This window comes from Neofelis nebulosa, chromosome 12, assembly GCF_028018385.1.
Source record: "Neofelis nebulosa isolate mNeoNeb1 chromosome 12, mNeoNeb1.pri, whole genome shotgun sequence".
In the NCBI taxonomy this organism is placed as follows: domain Eukaryota; kingdom Metazoa; phylum Chordata; class Mammalia; order Carnivora; family Felidae; genus Neofelis; species Neofelis nebulosa.
In genome coordinates, this window is record NC_080793.1 from 85,263,065 (window position 1) to 85,282,773 (window position 19,709).

Consider the following 19,709-nt stretch of genomic DNA (forward strand, 5'->3'; position numbering starts at 1 on the left):
AGCCGGACTAATGTGTATTTCAGTGACATAGTTACATACCAGGGTATTTAAAAGTACATACTATTTGTTGTTAGGATTGTATTTAAACATTAGCGTATACATAAAGGAAGAAAGTAAGGGAGTGGAGAGCAAAATAATTTGCCCCTGAGTCTAAAGACACATTTCCAGGACGTTTCATGTGTTGTGATGGGCTAATGTCTAGGCCTAACTAGGACAAATGTATTTTCCAAGGTATCTTCATCTCAAAAGCCAATCTGCATATATTTAACAAGCAGCAATGATAACAGATCCCCTGGGAACCAAAGGTGCTACAAAATCTATCTTTCAGCTGTTACTTCTCCAGGTTGAATGGCCCAATTGAGCAAAACTCGCCTTAAGATATGGTGCCTTTACAGCATGTGATTTAACCTCCACAGATCATCAAAATCATGGACTTCTTTTGACAATGGCCAGCAAAATGGAATGATCTGTAAGACAGCGAACTCAAAGGCTAGTGCAGGTATGTTTGATCCTCGATATAATCTTCTGGAGCAAGAAATATTTATTTTGGTGGGGCAAGCGTGGTCAGGGGGCTGATGGGAGAAACTGGTTAAGATCCTACATCCTGCTCCCAGCACTCCCTTTTGCTTCCTCTGTGCTCCTGTCTGTGGGGCCCCCCTCTGGCGAAAGTGTCAGAACGTGTTAGATTCTAGCTCAACTCCCAGAGACTATCCTGCGAGGACATGTAGCAAAGCGGCACACGATTATTTTTTCACATGAGAGAGTAAAAAATCGGCCAGCTCCTTCTGGCTAAATCCCGTGTGTCACACGACAAAATGACGGGGTGCTTGAAGGTAAACTTGGAGCTGAGTCAAGCCAGCCTTAGGGCAAGTTAGTCCACATTAAACCAGGGTGCCTCTCTCTCCCCTTCTAGGGAGCACCTGCCAGCTGCTCGTCTTAAATGCTTTATTCATCTACGGTGTGAGTGTGGCTGGGGCAGTCTGTTCCATGGCATTTGTCTGTGGTCCACGCACCCCAGTGCTTACATTTCTAGTTTAGATTCCTGGGCTCTGCTTGTTGAGTTCGGAATTGCTGGCAGCATCAGCACCTACGTTTTTGTCATCTTTCCCAGGTGATTTTTTTTTTTAATTTTTCATGTTGATTTCTTTTTGAGATAGTGCACGAGCACACAAGTGGGAGGGGGCAGAGAGAGAGGGAGACACAGAATCCGAAGCAGGCTCCAGGCTCCAAGCTGTCAGTACAGAGCCTGATGCAGGGCTCAAACCCATGAGCCGTGAGATCATGACCCGAGCTGAAGTTGAATGCTCAGCCGACTGAGCTGAGCCACCCGGGTGCCCTGCCCTCCCCTGCTCCGCCAGGTGATTCTTAAACTCACTAAGATTTGAGAACCACCTCCCTGTGCATCACACACATCTTTGGGTTTTCTTCTTAGATCCATGCCAAGCAAAAGAGCTGAAGGATAAAAACTCTCATGCTGGAGGCTTCTAAATACGTACATCCTCCCCTCCTGTGTCCTTCTTTATGGCAACAGTAAATAAATGCCCACCTGTAAGCAGTCTTACAGGTGAACCACCTGCCCTACAGGTGGTTCAAGTAACTTCAGCGGCAGTGTTAACGTTTGAACCAAGTACACATTTGAGATCAGAAATGCCTGTGTTTGGAAACTTCTGTTTGGCGAAGCACCAGATGTTAGCATAAGTGTGCCCTCCTTCCTATCAAGGGGAGCACCACTTAAAGCTCCTGAGATTTGTCAGTGCTGCTGACCCTTAATGTATGCCACGATTCCAGGTTTGCTAATGACACCTGGAAATAAGCTTTGCCCTGGGGCTGGAGATTTGAGTTTTAAGAATCAAGGATCCCCTTCCCCCGCCCAGTTTTACGGAGATATAATTGACAGACAACATTGTGTAAGTTTAAGGTGTATGAGGTGATGATTTGATATAGGTATTATTACAAAATGATCACCACAATAAGGTTAGTTAACACATTCATCACCTCACATAATTATCCCTTTTTGGTGATGAGGACATTTAAGATCTTTTCTCAGCAACTTTTTTTAATTACTCTTTTTAAAAAAGCTTTATTTATTTATTTTGCGAAAGAGAGCAAGGGAGTGGGAGTGCGTGTGCATGAGTGGGAGAGGGGCAAAGAGAGAGAATCCCAAGCAGGCTTCACGTTGTCAGTGCAGAGCCTGATGCAGGGCTCGAACCCATGAACTCTGAGATCGCCATCTGAGCCGAAACCAAGAGTCAGAAACTTAATCGACTGAGCCACCCAGTTGCCCCTCTTGTCAGCAACTTTCGAGCATGCAATATAGTCTTGACTACAGGCACAATGCTGCACATTGGATATCCAGAATTTACTCATCTTACGAATGGAAGCCTGTACCCTTTGACTAACATCTCCCCATTTCTCCCACCCCCATCCCCTGGCAACCATGATTCTACTCCTTGTTTCTGTGAGTTTGGTTTTTTTAGATTCCATGAGTAAGGGAGACCACACACTACTTGTCTTTTTGTGATTGCCTTGTCTCACTTAGTTTGTAACACTTGCTTTATCTGTTAATGTGTTGATGGACAGATTAGGTTTCCATCTAGGTTGTTTCCATGTCTTGGCTGTTGTGAATAATGTTCCCGTGAATACGGAGTGCAGATATCTCTTTGAGATATTGATTTCATTTTCTTCAGATATATACCCAGAGTTGGCACTGCTGGGTCATATGATAGTTCTATTTAAAATTTTTTAAGCAGCTTCCATACTGTTTTCCATAGTGGCTGCACCAGTTTACATTCTCACCAATAGTGCACAAGGGCTCCCTTTCTCCTTATCCTGGCCAGCACTTAAGATCTCTTGTCTTTTTGGGGCGCCTGGGTGGCGCAGTCGGTTAAGCGTCCGACTTCAGCCAGGTCACGATCTCGCGGTCCGTGAGTTCGAGCCCCGCGTCGGGCTCTGGGCTGATGGCTCGGAGCCTGGAGCCTGTTTCCGATTCTGTGTCTCCCTCTCTCTCTGCCCCTCCCCCGTTCATGCTCTGTCTCTCTCTGTCCCAAAAATAAATAAAAAATGTTGAAAAAAAAAAAATTAAAAAAAAAAAAAAAAGATCTCTTGTCTTTTTGATAACAGCCATTCTAACAGGTGTGAGGTGATGTCTTACTACGGAATACCAATCCTCTTGGTGAAGGGAAAAACAAAAGCAGTTGCACAGAAATTTTGAGCAGCAAGGCATTTCTTAGCCAGGTACGTGGCTGCGGTTGAAATTAATAGCGGAGAAACTGGGGAGGTGACGTGAAGGGGGCAGTGATTCTGAACCCCTGGTCCAGGCTGTTGCAATCAATCAAAGCCTTCTAAGAGCCTAAGAACATTTAAAATTTACGGAAAGAAATAGGACCAGAGGAAGAGGTAGACCATGTAGCAGTTACGTATTTATGGGTCTGCTCTTTAGGGACTCATCTTCCAAAGTCCCCAAGTTGCCCTATGGCTAGGTTGGTGGGAGGCAATGGGAAGGGGGGGCATCCTGGGAACATTTGTTGGGTGCCCAGAGAACAGGCGCTGACTGCATTTGATCTGACATATTTGAAAAATGAACTTGATTTCACTGCATACTGTTTCAGTGATTCATTCTTTTTATGTGCATTTACTCAGCAGAAGTGAGTTGAAAATGAGACGGATGCTAAATTTATATGTTAATTTTAATATTGAAGCTATCCTATACTTGAAGAATAAGATCAATGCTTCAATTTCATTCCTTAGGTGGTACTGAACGTTGTCATTACTGAGGGGAAAAAAAAATCATTTCCAAATGCATCCTCCCTGAATTCCAATCTCAGGGGACAGAGGAGTCTTGGGAGAGGCAATCTTGCCTCTTGCCGATGGTCCATTCAGTGTCGTCCGTCAGTGTTCCCACAGTATCATTTACTATTTCAGTGTGAAGGGTCAATAAAAAGGGTAGTGGTTTTCCTTACATCTCAATGGAGTTTATTTACCAATTGGATTCTGAGAGTTGGCGATGGTGGGGGTGGGGGGTGCGTGGGGGGGTGTTAGGCTGTGTTAAGAGTTTCATATATCCCACGGGCAAAGCCACTGAACTTAACCAAAAGTAAACTCACCAGTTGCAGGAAAATTATACCTCTGAATACTTGAGTCACTGCTTGGTTGTCTTAGACCACGACCTCACACTTGCACTGTGATTTAAGGGAAAGATTCCAAAGGTCTATGGAAGGTTCTTTGGGGGAGAGAAGGAACCTCTGTCTCCCGGCCAAACCTGGTGGAGTCAGATGTGGAACGGCTTCGATAGAGCCATAGGGTTGGTGAATGTGACTTGGCACCCAGGGCCTCCAGGGGGTTACATGTGAGCTGTATCACCAGCAGACTCCGTACTGGCCTTGGCCTTCCTCATTGGGTTCTGCCTTCAGGGAGCCCCCGGTGACATTGGCTGCTGTGGGTGGCCATGCATTTTGTGTGTTGTGCCAAGGGGCTTGGCCGAGAGAGCAAGCGGGGGCTCAGATCTGGAATGGGTGCTCTTTTCTGATTTGCCAGATGATCAGAGAGGGTGCTGTTTGGGGAGGTGCTTATTTCCACTTTGCACGAAGTTATGGTCCAGTGTAGCAGGCGCTCGGGGGGAAGGTAGGGAGAAGGGAAAAGAGTGAATGAGTTGTAAGAGAACAGCCTGAGCATTAAAAGGATTAGCTGTAGATGTTATTGATAGATCATTGCCCCCTCATCTCCTTCAGCCTGTTCCCTTAGACAAAATAGGATGTGGTTGGTTCACTTAAAGTTTGAAAGAAATCTCACTCACTGAATTTGAGACTAGAAAGGAAGATGTCAGGGAGGGAGGAGAACCAGCTTTTATTGAGCACCTACGGTGGGCATTCATCCGACCCCGGTGCGTCCCTAAGGGCTGTCCCCACTCTGAAATCAGCCCAGGCCACCGGCAGCTGGGCAGTCAGATGTCATTTGGGGCTTCCTGAGTGGGCAGCAGTGTATGGAAAATAAAGCTGATGAGTGAACGAAAATGCCTACAGCGAGCACTGATAAATGCACTTTCCTATCTTCAGAGGAGCTCTGTGAACCAGCCTGTCCGCGTATCTCCGACACAGTAAAATCCAAGGGTCACTACAGACCCTGATGCTTCGAGAAACTATGTATCTAATGTGGTTTACTATTAACGATATTATATGTAGGGTCTTAAAAATTGCCAATTGGGTATGATGCATCCTTAACCCCCTATTACATAGAATATTTGATATACCAAAGCTCTCTATATGTATGTCAAAAACATGTTCCAAAAATCTAGCTACACTCCTAGAGAAAATTTGGTGAATCCAACATGATTTATTAAAATTAGCAATTCAGAGCACCTGTTAGATGTTATTAATCAGTTTAAAATATGTCTAGATCCAATCCAGATGCCAATTAACTTATTAAGTTTTTTAATTATTTTAATTATATTTGTTTATTGAGAGAGAGAGAGAGAGAGAGAGAGAGAGAGAGAGCATGTCCATGTGAGCAGTGGAGGGACAGAGAGAGATTCTCAAGCAGACTCCACACCCAGCCTTGAGCCCACCATGGGATGATCCCGTGACCCTGGGATCATGACCTGAGCTGAAATCAAGCATTGGATGCTCAACTGACTGAGCCACCCAGGTGTCCCCCCCCAATTAATCTATTAAAAACAAATGCTACCCAGAATCCAGCATTTTCCGGAAATAGTTCAGAGTTAAGTGTGACTCAGGAACAATCATTCATAAAGTTCTTACTCTGTGCTAGCGTTTTTGTACATGATGATGAACATGTATTAAATCATGTTATCACTCAACAACCACAAGAGATTGTTAGTATTACTATTCCCTTTCATAGATGAGGAAGCAAGGAAGTAACTTGTCCAAGGACCACTACCTTGAAGTGACAGACGTGGGTGGGGTTCAGACCTTTGGATTCATTTTATGGACTTAGAGTTCAAGGATTTTTAATTAAAAAAAAAAATGTATTTAGGGGCACCTGGGTGGCTCAGTCGGTTTAGCGTCCGATTTCCACTTAGGTCATGGTCTCACGGCTTGTGAGTTCGAGCCCCGGGTTGGGCCCTGTGCTGACAGCTCAGAGCCTGAAGCCTGCTTCAAATTCTGTATCTCCCTCTCTCTCTGCCCCTCCCCTGCTCGTGCTTTCTCTCTCTCTCTCAAAATAAATAAACATTAAATTTTAAAAAATGTATTTAAGTTGGCTCTATACCTAGCCTGGGGCTTGAACACACAGCCTCCATATCAAAGAGTTGTATGCTCTACAGACTGAGCCAGCCAGGTGGCCCTAGGGCTCACAGGGATTTTTAGAATTCTGGTTCCTTTCTTTGGCGAGCTCCCTGGTTTTCTCTGGAAATGCCTCCATCAGATCTGGGAAATGTGGCTGTGGCTGCAGATTCCTGGGCTTTGGAGCATCCGGAACCTTTCCTGTCCATCAGCCAGCCAGTCAAGTGCAGCTAGCTGTACAAGACCGTGACCAGCCGTCTGCATTAATGAATGTTCTTCTTAGCTCTGATGCCCCCTGGAGGTCAGTGGGAGTAAAATAGATGAAATCAGTGTTTTCCCTCTGCTCCTTGTGCTGAAGGAGGAAGAGGGGAGGGGGGAGGAAGAGGGAGACTCTCTGCGACAGAACAGGGCTCCCCCCACATTCAGTTGTGCAGTTAGGTCCATGGTCTGTGTAAGAGTTTGGGGTTGGTGCTGATAGCGTGTGGGGCCTCTGCTTTGCTTCTTGACCAACAGCAATATCCACTACAGCTCCACCTGGGTGGGGCGGGGGCGGGGGGTGGGGAGGAGGATCAGAATATGTCATCCCAAATATGCCACTTTGGCATAAAGATTATTTTGAGCTAAATGCAATTGAGAATTAACAGATGCAGGAAGAGTTCTCTGCTCTCCCCATATCTGCCTAAAGGCAGGGTATAAATTTCCCTTTGAAGAAGTTGCCTGCCTTGTACCAGTGAAAGAAGAGCAACTCTTATGACTGAAAGTTGGAAATCAATGCCAAGACGAGCTTGCAGAAAAACACCTTGCATAAACATAGCCCTTGTCTTCCGTTAGGTGCCCCCCCCCCACCCGCCATGTATTTCCTAGTCACTTCCCTGCAACTTACCACCTTTGAAATTCAAACCCTCTTTCCTTTTATTTTTTAATTTTTAAAATTTACATCCAGATTAGTTACCATATCGTGCAACAATGATTTCAGGAGTAGATTCCTTAGTGCCTCTTTCCTTTTATAAAAAGGTGTGTAAGTCCCCAAGCCTAACCACTTCTGTGAGATTCACCTCTTTTCTGTGAACTGACATGCATGTAAGCATTCATAAAAATTATGTGCCTTTTGTCCTTTGCATCTGCCTTTTGTTAGTTTAATTTTCAGACCTCCGGTCAGTGAACTTAAGAGGGTAGAGGAAAAGTTTTTCCTTCCTGACAGTGGACAGGGTCAGACAGTGAAGTCCACAGTAAGGAGGGAGGATTGTGCTTTCTGAGCGCCCTCTCATGGGGGCAGGAGGAGACCTGGAATGACCCTCCTGAGCTCCACAGCACCACCAGCCCCCACCAGGACCTACGCACACGATGAATGTTCCAAGGGCAGGATAGATGAGCAAACCTGTGCTCTGGGATTTCAAGAATCTTGCTGCAGTCCTTATGGCAGAGACGGTAATGCACCCATGGTCAGTAGGCCTGTCCCCCAGTGGATCAAAGAGTGACCTGCCCACTGTCACCTGGACAGAAATAAGCTTGCTGGGGGAATGCCTGAGCAGACAGCCAGTTCCAATGGTCTGGGGCTACACTTGCTCGTGGGAGTGCCTCTGTGTGGGTGGGATTAAGTCTACTTCTTAATCCCACCTGGGAATTACCCTTAATTCGGTCAGGCATCTGACTCCTGATTTTGGCTCAGTTCATGATCTTGTAGTTCATGAGTTCGAGCCCTTCATCGGGCTCTTCACTGACAATGTGAAGCCTGCTTGGGGTTCTCTCTGCCCCTGGCCCCACTCCCCCCCTTCCCCCCTCTCTCTTTCAACATAAATAAATAAACTTAAAAAAAAAGTCTACTTCTTCCTTCACTGAGGCAGGAAGTGATTCACACTACAGACCTTTGGTGACTTTTGCTCTGAGCCTAGTTGGCCCCAAAGACCTTTGTATTTCAGAGTTCCTGGCCAACTGAGGCCAAAGAAAGAGCTCATTGATGAGCTAGGTCAGGTGCCAGATCCAGTATACCAGTTAAAATGGAATTTAAGATAAATAGTGAATAAATTTTTAGCCTGAGTATGTCCTGGGTAGTATTTGTATCAGTATCTCTCTCTGTGTGTGTGTGTGTGTGTGTGTGTGTGTACATATATATAGCATATATAGATATTTGTATATATATATGTATATGGTATATTTGTATCAGTATCTATTTATATATAAATATTTGCAGTATTTGTATCAGTATCTATGTTCATATATATATATATACATAGTATAGACTATATATATATTTGTATATATATGTATATGGTATATTTGTATAAATATCTATTTATATATAAATATTTGCAGTATTTGTATCAGTATTTATGTTCATATATATTTATGTATGTATATATGTATATACGTGGTATAGACTATAAGTATGTCCCAGGCAATATTACGTAAGTATTGCCTTAGACATTTTTGTATTCTCCAATATAAGTATTACCTATACATATTTATACTAAAAATTATTCATTGTTTGCCTGAAGTCCAGTTGAACTGGGTGTCCTCTGTTTTTATTTGCTGAATCTGGTGACTTTACCAGGAGAACAATGCATTTGTGGCCTGCCTGTGGCCATGGCTGTGGTCCTCTCTCTGCAGTCAAGGAAACGGGAGGGCTGAGGTCTTGGCTCAATGGACTGAAAGCCTCCTCCAGCCCTCAGATGTATTTTGTTTGACCCATATGGAGTTTTTGCTTTCATTTTCGACTGACTGCCAACATTGAAAAATTGGGAGATCTCACATAGATGCCAGGTTTTTGGGCTTTTCTGGAAAAAGTGGGAGGTCTGGGAATATTGCATGGAAATGAACTTGTTAGAGCCTGCCTTGGTCTCACTTCCTTGTGCCTGGTGCCTGTAGCTGCATTTGGGACCAACTCATTTAGTTTCCTAAATCTTGTCCTAGGTGGGGAGGATTTTTCTTTGGGCTCATCATCCCTGAGTGACTGTTGGCCCTGACCCAGCTGATCGGGGGTGTGGGGGCTCTGTCTCTCTGACCCTCCACTTTTGACCTGGTAACTTGCTTCTCAGAAGGGCTGAGGTGTAAGGTGACCAAAAGTCCCTGAGCCCTCCCTCTGGGTCTCCCTTTTCACCTCTAAAATGAGGGGGAAGTGGGGCACCTGGCTGGCTCAGTCAGAAGAAGAGCATGTGACTCTTGATCACAGGGTTGTGAGTTCGAGCCCCATGTTGGGTGTAGAGGTTACTTAAATAAATACAACTTAAAATGAGAAGGAAGTCAATCCAGGTTTCCAACAGTCTCTCTCTCTCTCTCTCTCTCTCTCTGTCTCTTTTTGGTACCAAAAGTTCTGTTTTATCAACCCATGCCACCGCAGACCCAGTGTTTTGAAAGATCTTGTTTCCCCAAGCAAATGACACCAGCAGCCTGTGAATTCTGGTCAGCCTCAAAGCTAACCCGTGTCACAGCACCTCGTTGATCAAATTCCCTCTAAAAGCAAAGACATTTTGTAAGCTCATGTAACCTTACTGAAAGTATGTTCAGGTCCCCCTGCTGCTACCTTTAGAGCCACTAGGGGTTGGGAGCCTCATCAGTCAGGTTGGTCTAGTCTACAAACTCCCAGATTTCAGTGGCTGAACACAGAAGAGTTCAACGTGTGTCATGGGTGTGGCAGGTGCACAGGTAGGGACCCAAGGATTCTGTTTCTCACCCGTGGCTCCGCTGTCTCAACATGTGGCTTTTGGGCAGGAGACAAGATAGCCGAAGGGCTTTTCCCGGCCCCACTCTGTTCACGTTTCGCTGGCGGGATCCAATTTCAGGGCTTCACGTGAGGGCAAGGGGCTGGGAATTACAGTTTTCCGCATGCCGGGGAAGGAGCAGAGAAATGCACATAGTGAGCACTGAAAGGAGACACAGGATGAGCCATGGGGTCCCTTCAGCTCCAAGAGCCCTGCCTTCCTCCAGAGTGATCAGAGGGAATGGCCCACGCTTTGTGGTGACCGATATCTACCAAGTAGAACAGATGCAACAGATATTCCAGTCTGTAGTTCCAAGTCCCATCGTTTTCTTCCTGATAATGATAGCTAACCTGTATTCATTATTTATTTTTTTAAGTGTATTTATTTTGAGAGCGAGCGGGTGGGGAGGGGCAGAGAGAGAGGGTGAGAGAGAGAATCCCAAGCAGGCTCTGCACGGGTCAGCACAGAGCCTGATGCGGGGCTGGAACTCACGGACTGTGAGATCATGACCTGGGCCAAAATCAACAGCTGGATAGGTAACCGACGAAGCCACCCAGACACCCTGATAGTTAACCTTTATTTTAACTCTTTATGTGCATGAATTGACACCAGCTCCACCAGGCCCTGGCTTCACCAACCAGGCTTTGGGGCTCTGACAGGCCCAGCCTACTTTCCGAGTCCCCTCCTCGGGATTTCAGAGACCACATCATCTGAGGACGTCAGCCTCGGTGGAAGATGAACCTGACATCGTCTGACCAGCTACAGGGACTTGGCGTTGTATTTCATTATTTCGTTTCATTTCATTTCATTTCATATATTTAAGTAATCTGTACACCCAATGTACAGGTTAGCTTGAACTCACGACCCCGAGGTTAAGAGTCACAGGGTCTACCCACTGAGCCAGCCTGGCGCCCCTACAGGGACTTTGCTTTAATTCGATTTAAAATGTATTCTATTTTGCCCTACAGGGGGCTTGAACCCTGTTTTGTTATTTTTTGCAGTGTGGTGGCCCGCATTCCAGCACATTGTCCAGCTCTCTGGCCCAGCCTAGCCTCGAATCCAAATAACTACTGTTTCCTTTAAGCTTGGTTTGAAAGTCAACGGACTCCTTTTTGTTGTGAGGACATTAATTTTATCTGTACGTTTTGAACAGGTCACGTTTATACATTTACAGAGTTCAAAAGTCAAGAGAAGATTCTCCCTCCTCCCAACTACCTGAAGGTAACCAGTGTCATTAATGTGTTGGGCATTCTCCCAGAAGTATTTTTTTAATGTTTATTTATTTTGAGAGAGAGAGAGAGAGCGCTTGTGCGTAGGGAAGTACAGAGAGAGAGAGAGAGAGAGAGAGAGAGAAAGAGACAGAATCCCAAGCAGGCGGCATCAGCACAGAGCCCAGCTCAGGCCTCGAACTCACGAACCGTGAGATCATGACCTGAGCTGAAATCAAAAGTCGGACGCTGAAGCGACTGAGCCATTTAGGTGTCTCCCCAGAAGTACTTTGTACTCACAAACAGAGGTATTCTTTTTTCCTTTTCTACACAAATGATTGCATACTGTATATACAGTTGCTTTATCTTGCTTCCCCCCTCCCTCACTTAATATGACCTGGAGGTGGTTTGATATAATTATAGAAATGATTTCTTCATTAAAAAGTTACGTATTATTCCATTGTGTGTGACTGTTCCGTGATTTATGAAGCAGTTCCCTTCTGATAGGTGTGTAAGTTTTCACATCATCTACTGTTACAAGCAACGTGGCAGTGAAAGCAGACACGAAGCGGAATTCCTGGGCACAAGGCCATGTGCATTTGTAATAGTACCAGATGCTGCCAAATTAGCACTAGCTAAAAATCCCGCTAATAAAGTATCCATTTCCCTACACCTTCAGCAAGGGTGTTTTCCTTTGGTCTGACTTGCCACGACCTGAAAATCTCACTGTGTTTTAATTTGCATTCTGTTATTATGAATGAGGGCGAGCATCTTTCATGCATCTTAGAGTCACTGCGTCAGTGTGCATTTCTTTTTTTTTTTAAGTTTTTTTTTAACGTTTATTTATATTTGAGAGAGAGAGAGAGAGAGAGAGAGAGAGAGCATGAGCAGGGGAGGGGCAGAGAGAGAGAGAGAGAAACACAGAGAATCCGAAGCAGGTTCCAGGCTCCAAGCTGTCAGCGCAAAGCCCCATGGGGGGCTTGAAGTCACAAACCATGAGGTCATGACCTGAGCTGGAGTCAGAAGCTTAACCTACTGAACCACCCAGACGCCCCAGTTTGCATTTCTTTCTATGAGTTCAGGGACAACACTTGCCTTTGAACTGGTGCCTGACCTAACCTAAAGCTGGTGGAACCCGTTGCAGCCAACCAGCAGGATTCCCAGGTGAAGTTCGTAGGTGAACTACAAGGTGTAGTGCATCCCATTGGAAGTGCCTGGAGGAACTGAATCCAGTCCTAAATCAGGCTGGTGGCGACATCTGTCCTTCTGGGATGGATACACAGAATGCAATGCAGTTTGATAAGGGGAATATTTGGGTCCTGGCTTAACACTGACGGAGGTCGAGTATAGGCTGTGGGTGTGTCCCATCCAGGCTGAAAATGATCTCATTGACCTGCTGAATTTTCTTTTGTACCACAGAATATCACAGAAATAGGTATGACTTTTTATTTTTTGATTATTGTTTTAATGTTTATTTATTTACTTTTTAAAAATGTTATTTATTAAAAAAATTTTTAATGTTTATTTTTTGAGAGAGAGAGAGAGACAGAGCACGAGTGGGGGAGGGGCAGAGAGAGAGGGAGACACAGAATCTGAAGCAGGTTCCAGGCTCTGAGCTGTCAGCACAGAGCCCGGTGTGGGGCTCGAACTCACAAGCTGTGAGATCATGACTTGAGCCAAAGTTGAACGCTTAACCGATTGAGCTACCCCGGTGCCCCCTTTTGATTCAGATTTTAAGGCGGGTAATATCATTTCACCCTTGTATGCTTCAGTAAATATCTCCAAAAAAAAAAAATGAATGTATTCATACATTACTAGAATGCTGCTATCATATCTGACAAAATTAACAGTAATACCTTGGGGTCATCAAATACATAGTCCTTATAAAAATTCCCCAGTTGTCTCAAGTCTCTCTACCATTGGTTGGCTTGGTTCACAGTCCACATGATGCCTTTGGTTCTTCTGTTTCTTAAGTGCCTGATTTCAAATTTTTTTTTTTTCAACGGTTTTTTATTTATTTTTGGGACAGAGAGAGACAGAGCATGAACGGGGGAGGGGCAGAGAGAGAGGGAGACACAGAATCGGAAACAGGCTCCAGGCTCCGAGCCATCAGCCCAGAGCCTGACGCGGGGCTCGAACTCACGGACCGCGAGATCGTGACCTGGCTGAAGTCGGACGCTTAACCGACTGCGCCACCCAGGCGCCCCTTAAGTGCCTGATTTCAGAGCAGACCCTCTCTCCCCTTTTTGTGAGGAACTGAGTCCATTGCCCCCCATTTGGCAGAATGCCATCCACTGTGAATTTGCCTATTTGCTTCCTTGTGGAGTCATTTAATTTGTTCCTGTATCCTCCGTATTTCTCATAGAGCGGAAGCTAGCTCTAGAAACTCACTTGATGAGGCTTCAGATTTTTTGGGTGAGAGTTCATAGGCTATACCGGATACCTCCTACTGCATGAATTCGGAAGGCACACAGTGGGTCTGTTTTTGCACCAAGTAACAACAGTGGGGTCAAGCCGTGTCAGCCAGACCCTCGACTGCAAGTTTCCCCTTCACTCCTCCACAGTGGGTTTCACCTGCCCACTGTGTTTGCTCAAATTGGTTATATCATTAGTGGGTGAAAAATGGAGATGTTCTACTTCTATAATTTTCTTCACAATTATTAGCTAGATTTTTTTAATGTTTATTTATTTTTGAACCAGAGAGAGACAGAGCATGAGCAGGGGAGGGGCAGAGAGAGAGGGAGACACAGAATCGGAAGCAGGCTCCAGGCTCTGAGTTGTCAGCACAGAGCCCGACGTGGGGCTCGAACCCACAAACCGTGAGATCGTGACCTGAGCTGAGGTCAGATGCTCAACCGACTGAGCCACCCAGGCACCCCTAGATTTTTTTTTAATATAAAGAAAAGAGGGCTATTTGGTCACCCTGGAAGAGTTTATACCATTCGTAAAGTGGTGAAGGATTTCCTCAGGTTTCTTTGCTCCTTAATTAGTCCAAACTTTTCCAGTTGAGAAACATAAAAGACAAGAGGACCAGAGAAGGTTCAAACCATGGAAGTAGCCTAGGAGAGAGCTTTCTTCATAGCTGTTATTATTCTGTGTTCAGCACTGAGCGTGCGTGTAATTTCATAATTACTAGTTGATTCATTTTAACTGCTGGTCTTATCTTTTCTCCTTGCCTTTTGTCTTCTCTTCAGGGTCGATCTCCTTGAATAATGAAAGTATTGAGATATGAACAGCCATATAGACTGAGATATCATCACTGATTTATTGTCTTAGGTCTAATGCCAAACACATCTTATTTGGATTGCATAATGCAGTGACTATCAGTCATGTACACTTTAGTGAGAATTAATACAACCAGCTTGCTTTCCATTTCACAGATTGGTTTATTGAGGAAGAATACAATTTGTTTGGAAGTTGATGGGGAGGGATAGACCTAGGAAGAAAGGGCTTTAGTGAAGTAGTAAAGAAGTAAAGAGGTACTAAAACGCAGGGAACGAGATAAAGATGTTCCAGGAAATTTTTGCTGCTTAAGAATGGGTGAGGTGCTCCTGTTATGGACTGCTTGTATATACTCATTCTTCCCTTATCACACTGTATCACGCAAGATGTTTCTGTTGCAAGTCACAGAATACCAGACTAAGAAAGACCAGTGTTGGAACATGTGTATTTGTGAATGAATATTGATTGGGAAGTAATATAGCACTGTGGTTAAATTTACAGGATTTGGGACAGATCAAAGTGGGTTCGGGTCCTGGCTTCACAATTTGGGTAAGTGCTTTAATCACTTCGGCCCTCAGTTTCTCCACCTGTAGAATGGGAATGATAATAAGGCCACAGGGGTGTTATGAATATTAAGTGAAAAATGTACTTAAAGTACTAAACACATTTCCCTTCACATAAGCCCCTAATACCCAATAACTTAAAAAAAAATTTAAAAACAAAAAATAGAAGAGGTTTTATTTATTTATTTCCCCCCCCCCCCCCCACTCCACAAAAGGATTCTACTAGTGTTTGTAGAGAAAGATTACATTTTCACCCATTCACTGGGCATACAATTCCTCCAGGAATCCTTGTGTCATGTAAACAAGAGTGACCTGGTTAGCCCCCCACAACTGGAGGCCTCTTAGACATTGCTAGATTGTTCCAAATGTCAAAGGTTCCTGGCCTGATGAAAAACAGCTTCTTGCAGCCCTGAGTTTTCACTCCTATCTTGTTCCTTCCACCTGTCGAAGGATCATTCCCTAAAGCAGGGCTGAGATGAAATCCACACGGCACGGGTTCCGACGCTTTACGTTCCTCGAGCCAACGGCTCCATCGTGTGGTGGCCGTACGCTAACACACAGTTCGGCACCCGTCCCAGGTTTTGCACGAACTTTCCGATTTACCATGAGGGTTCCCAAGAGCCTCTGTTTTGTTTTCGTTTCTGTTTTAGAACATCTTGTCTTTCACTCTTAATAGAGAAAGTGCAGCCAGGTGCGGGGGCTTCTTCAGCTCTGGAGATGATGGCAACATTGTTCACTGTTCCTCTCTTTCTGGCTCTACTGTATTCCTGTGCCTCTCAGTGTGGCTTTCAGCTGTGACACGGATGGTGCCATTTGTGTGGCCCTACTTATGCTTAGAAGTGATGCCAAATGCCAGGAACAGGTAAAAACAATGTAAGTCTGTTCTTTTTTCTTTTTTTTCTTTTTTTAATTTTTTTAACGTTTATTTATCTTTGAGACAGAGAGAGACAGAGCATGAACGGGGGAGGGTCAGAGAGAGAGAGGGAGACACAGAATCGGAAGCAGGCTCCAGGCTCTGAGCCGTCAGCCCAGAGCCCGACGCGGGGCTTGAACTCATGGACCGCGAGATCGTGACCTGAGCTGAAGTCGGACGCTTAACCGACTGAGCCACCCAGGCACCCCTGTAAGTCTGTTCTAAAGTGGGATTTGAGGAGATGCTTTTACCTCTTACATATCCTTCTTCAAATCCTAAGAATTTGAGAATTTCCAGTCTCTGTAATTAGAACTCACAGCCACACACGTTTGGAGCACTTTTGAAAAAAAGCACAATCCATATACACGACTGTACTGTGCTTCAGATAAGGCGTCTGTCCCCCTGAGGGGATGTCACAAGGCCACGGTGTCAGTCTGTGGATGTGAGGGAGCAAGAGTATGCAGGCAGGGCACCTGGATGGCTCAGTCTGTTGGAGCATCCAAATTTGGCTCAGTTCATGATCTCCCTGTTCATGAGTTCGAGCCCCGCAACAGGCTCATTGTTGTCGGTGCAGAGCCTGCTTGGGATTCTCTCTCTCCCTCTCTCTCTCTGCCTCGCTCCACTCGCTCTCTCTCTCTCAAAAACAAAACAAAACAACACACACACACACAAATGACAAACAAAATAAAACAAAACAAAGCAAAACAAAACAAAAAAACCATTGAAAGTTAAAAAAAAAACAAACAGGTTAAAACCAGAAAGAGCATCCAGGCAAGAGTGTCAGCCAGAACCTTGCTACAAGGTGTGGTCAAGGGATCCAGAGGAACCACTGCAGCGGCATTGAGAGCTAGTTAGCAACGCAGACTCTTGAGTGACATCCTGGGCCCTCCAAGGCAGAATCTGAATTTTAACTAGACCCTCAGTGGCTGGCATGCACATTAAAATTTGAAAAGCACTGAACTATAGCAGTTGCTTCAATAACCCAGGGAGCTTTTAAAGATCCTGATACCGAGGCCTCCCCCAAGACTGATGTCCTTGGGATCTCTGCAGGTGGGACAAACATTTAGAAAGAGGTTGACCATTTAGAACAGAACCATACAGTTACCCAGAGCTGGACTTCACCATAACGATGGTTTAGGGAAGCTGGACCACAGACCCTTCCTTCCATAAGACCTCACAAAAGGAACAACAAAAAAAGTATCAAAACCCAGGAAAAAAAAAAAAAAGCAAAGAAAGAGGTATAAATTCTTGCTAGAACTTTTAAAATGTGGTGGCCAAGAAAATAAACAGAAGATTCTGATGTGGGACAGAGAAGTCCCTACCTACTCCAACCTTCCCACCAGAAGATGTTTCAAGGAGAGAAGGCTGGTGACAAAATCTTGAGAATTCTCACCACTATTATCTACTAGTAGAAAGAAAAAAAAACTAGAGAAATAAATAGTGTAAGGGAAAAGTTAAGAGTGCTGTGAGTTCTTGAGACCTCAGCAGAGGCAAGAAAGTAAACCAACAGATCTGGCTGGCTCTTTTCCAATGATGCATCAGAATTGGGTGAATGCCCCCTGAAGGTCCATCATCTCCCTGTACAGAACATGTATAAAAGCTGTTAACCTCATGTGAACAGGGAGCCCAGGACCTTCAGCGAGGACCTGCACTGTCCCAGCAGGGCTTCTATGCCTGTAGGCTGGGAGAAGTGGGTCACACAACACTATGCAGCCTTCCACTAGCAGTCTGGATGGTGGACAACCAGGTCTCAGGTGGTCAAGGAAAATTCAGATCAAATAGATCACAGGTTTTATAACCATAATTGCCTACAGCGGCCAGACAGGTGCTGTAAATAAGTGACAGTAGAGACGACAGGAAGTAGTTTAGAGAGGAAGGAAGTAACTAGAGAGTGAAAGCAATGGTTCTCAAAGTGTGTTCCCCAGAGTAGCCGCAGCAGCGGCAGCGCCTGGGAGCTTGTTAGAAGTGCATATTTCTTTTCTTTTTATTTTTTTAAAGTTTATTTATTTATTTTGAGAGAGACAGAGACAGGTAAGTGGGGGAGCGGCAGAGAAAGCGAGAGTGAGAGCGAGAGAGAGAGCGCAGAGCCTGATGTGGGGCTTGAACTCATGAACTGTGAGATCATGACCTGAACCAAAACCAAGAGTCGGATGCTTAACAAACTGAGCCACCCCGGCACTCCTTTTTTTTTTTTTATACATATTTATTTTTGAGAGAGCGACAGAGAGAGAGAGAGAGGAAGAGAGAGAGAGAGAATGTGAGCAGGGGAGGGGCAGAGAGAGAGGCGGACAGAGGATCCAAAGAGGGCTCTGTGCTGACAGCAGAGAGCCTGGTGCGGGGCTTGAACTCACATACTAGGAGATCATGACCTCAGTTGAAGCCCCAAGCTTAACTGACTGAGCCACATAGGTGCCCCAAAGTCACATGTGTTAAAGAAATTGTGGAGGTGGAGCCTAGGAAAAACTATTTTAACACCCTCTCTAGATGGTCCTGATGCTCACCAAAGTTTAAGAACCGCCAGTGTAAAAATTCTCTAGCTGATAGTTGATATCAGAGAAGGTTGTCATGTTTTCTGATTGTTTTCTTATTTTTTTTAAAGTTTTTCTTTATTGATTTTGAGAGGTGGGGGAGGAGCAGAGAGGGAGAGAGAGAATCCCAAGCAGGCATGGAGCCTAATGCAAGGCTTGATCTCAAGGACCACAAGATCATGTCCTGAGCCGAAATCCAGAATCCATTGCTTAACTGAGTGAGCCACCCAGGCACCCCTAGTTGTTTTCAAGAGAAGCTGTAAGTCTGTAATTTCATGAGGAACCTCCCAATTTTTAAGTGCTGGTAACAAATTTGCATTTTGCAGAAAATGCCCGGTGGACCAAACAAAATATATGTTTTTTACCACAGGGTGCGAGTTTGTTTGATGTGCAATGTCTGGATGAATTGCCCATGTTAAGCATAAAAAAAATGAAAAGAAATGACATGGCAAATGTACAAAATACTACAGAAAGGAATGAGAGAGACAGAGAGGATGCAAAGATAGATGTACCCACAAATACTCAAAGGAAAAATAATAAAAAATGGGATGACAAAATGGCAAGAAAATGGTGCCATTCACTGCACTGTAAAGATACTGGAGACATACAGGTTTTCCCCGCTATCCAAAGGTAGCTTTACTTACATTAGTACCTGTTTCCCTCAATGAGAGGAATCTGAGGACTTTCGCTAATAGGTTAAAAAAAAAAAAAAAGTCTGATCCTATTAATGAAGGTCTTCCATAAAAGCGAAGTGGTGGAATGTGAACTTTCGGAAAGCGGGGGTACACTTGTAGGTCAGGCTTAAAACCCTGACAACCGATCATTAACAGTGGAATTCCGAGAACGGGCTTTTGCAATCCAACCAATCAGTGCCAGCCTCCTCTCTGAAAATCGGCCAATCAGGAAGGGACTTGCTGCCATAAACACGCCTCTGAGTGCCAGCCAATCAACAACAGTCCCATCAGACGACGCCATCTAGGTACCGTTCTGAGTGCTCCGTCCCTAAACCATAGCTGAGATCAATAGCCTTTTCTTCTGGAGAGACCCTAGAAAAGCAGTAACTCCAGGTTTGTCCTTTTTTTTTTTGTTTTGTTTTTAATGTTTATTTACTTTTGAGAGAGAGACACAGCGCGAGTGGGGGAGGGGCAGAGAGAGAGAGGGAGACACAGAATCCAAAGCAGCCTCCAGGCTTTGGGCTGTCAGCACAGAACCCGACATCGGGCTCGAACACTCCAACCGTGAGATCATGACCTGAGCCGAAGTCCCGCGCTTTAACCGGCTGAGCCACCCAGGCGCCCCTCCAGGTTTGTCTTTTTATTTCAGATATTGAATGGTGGTCTC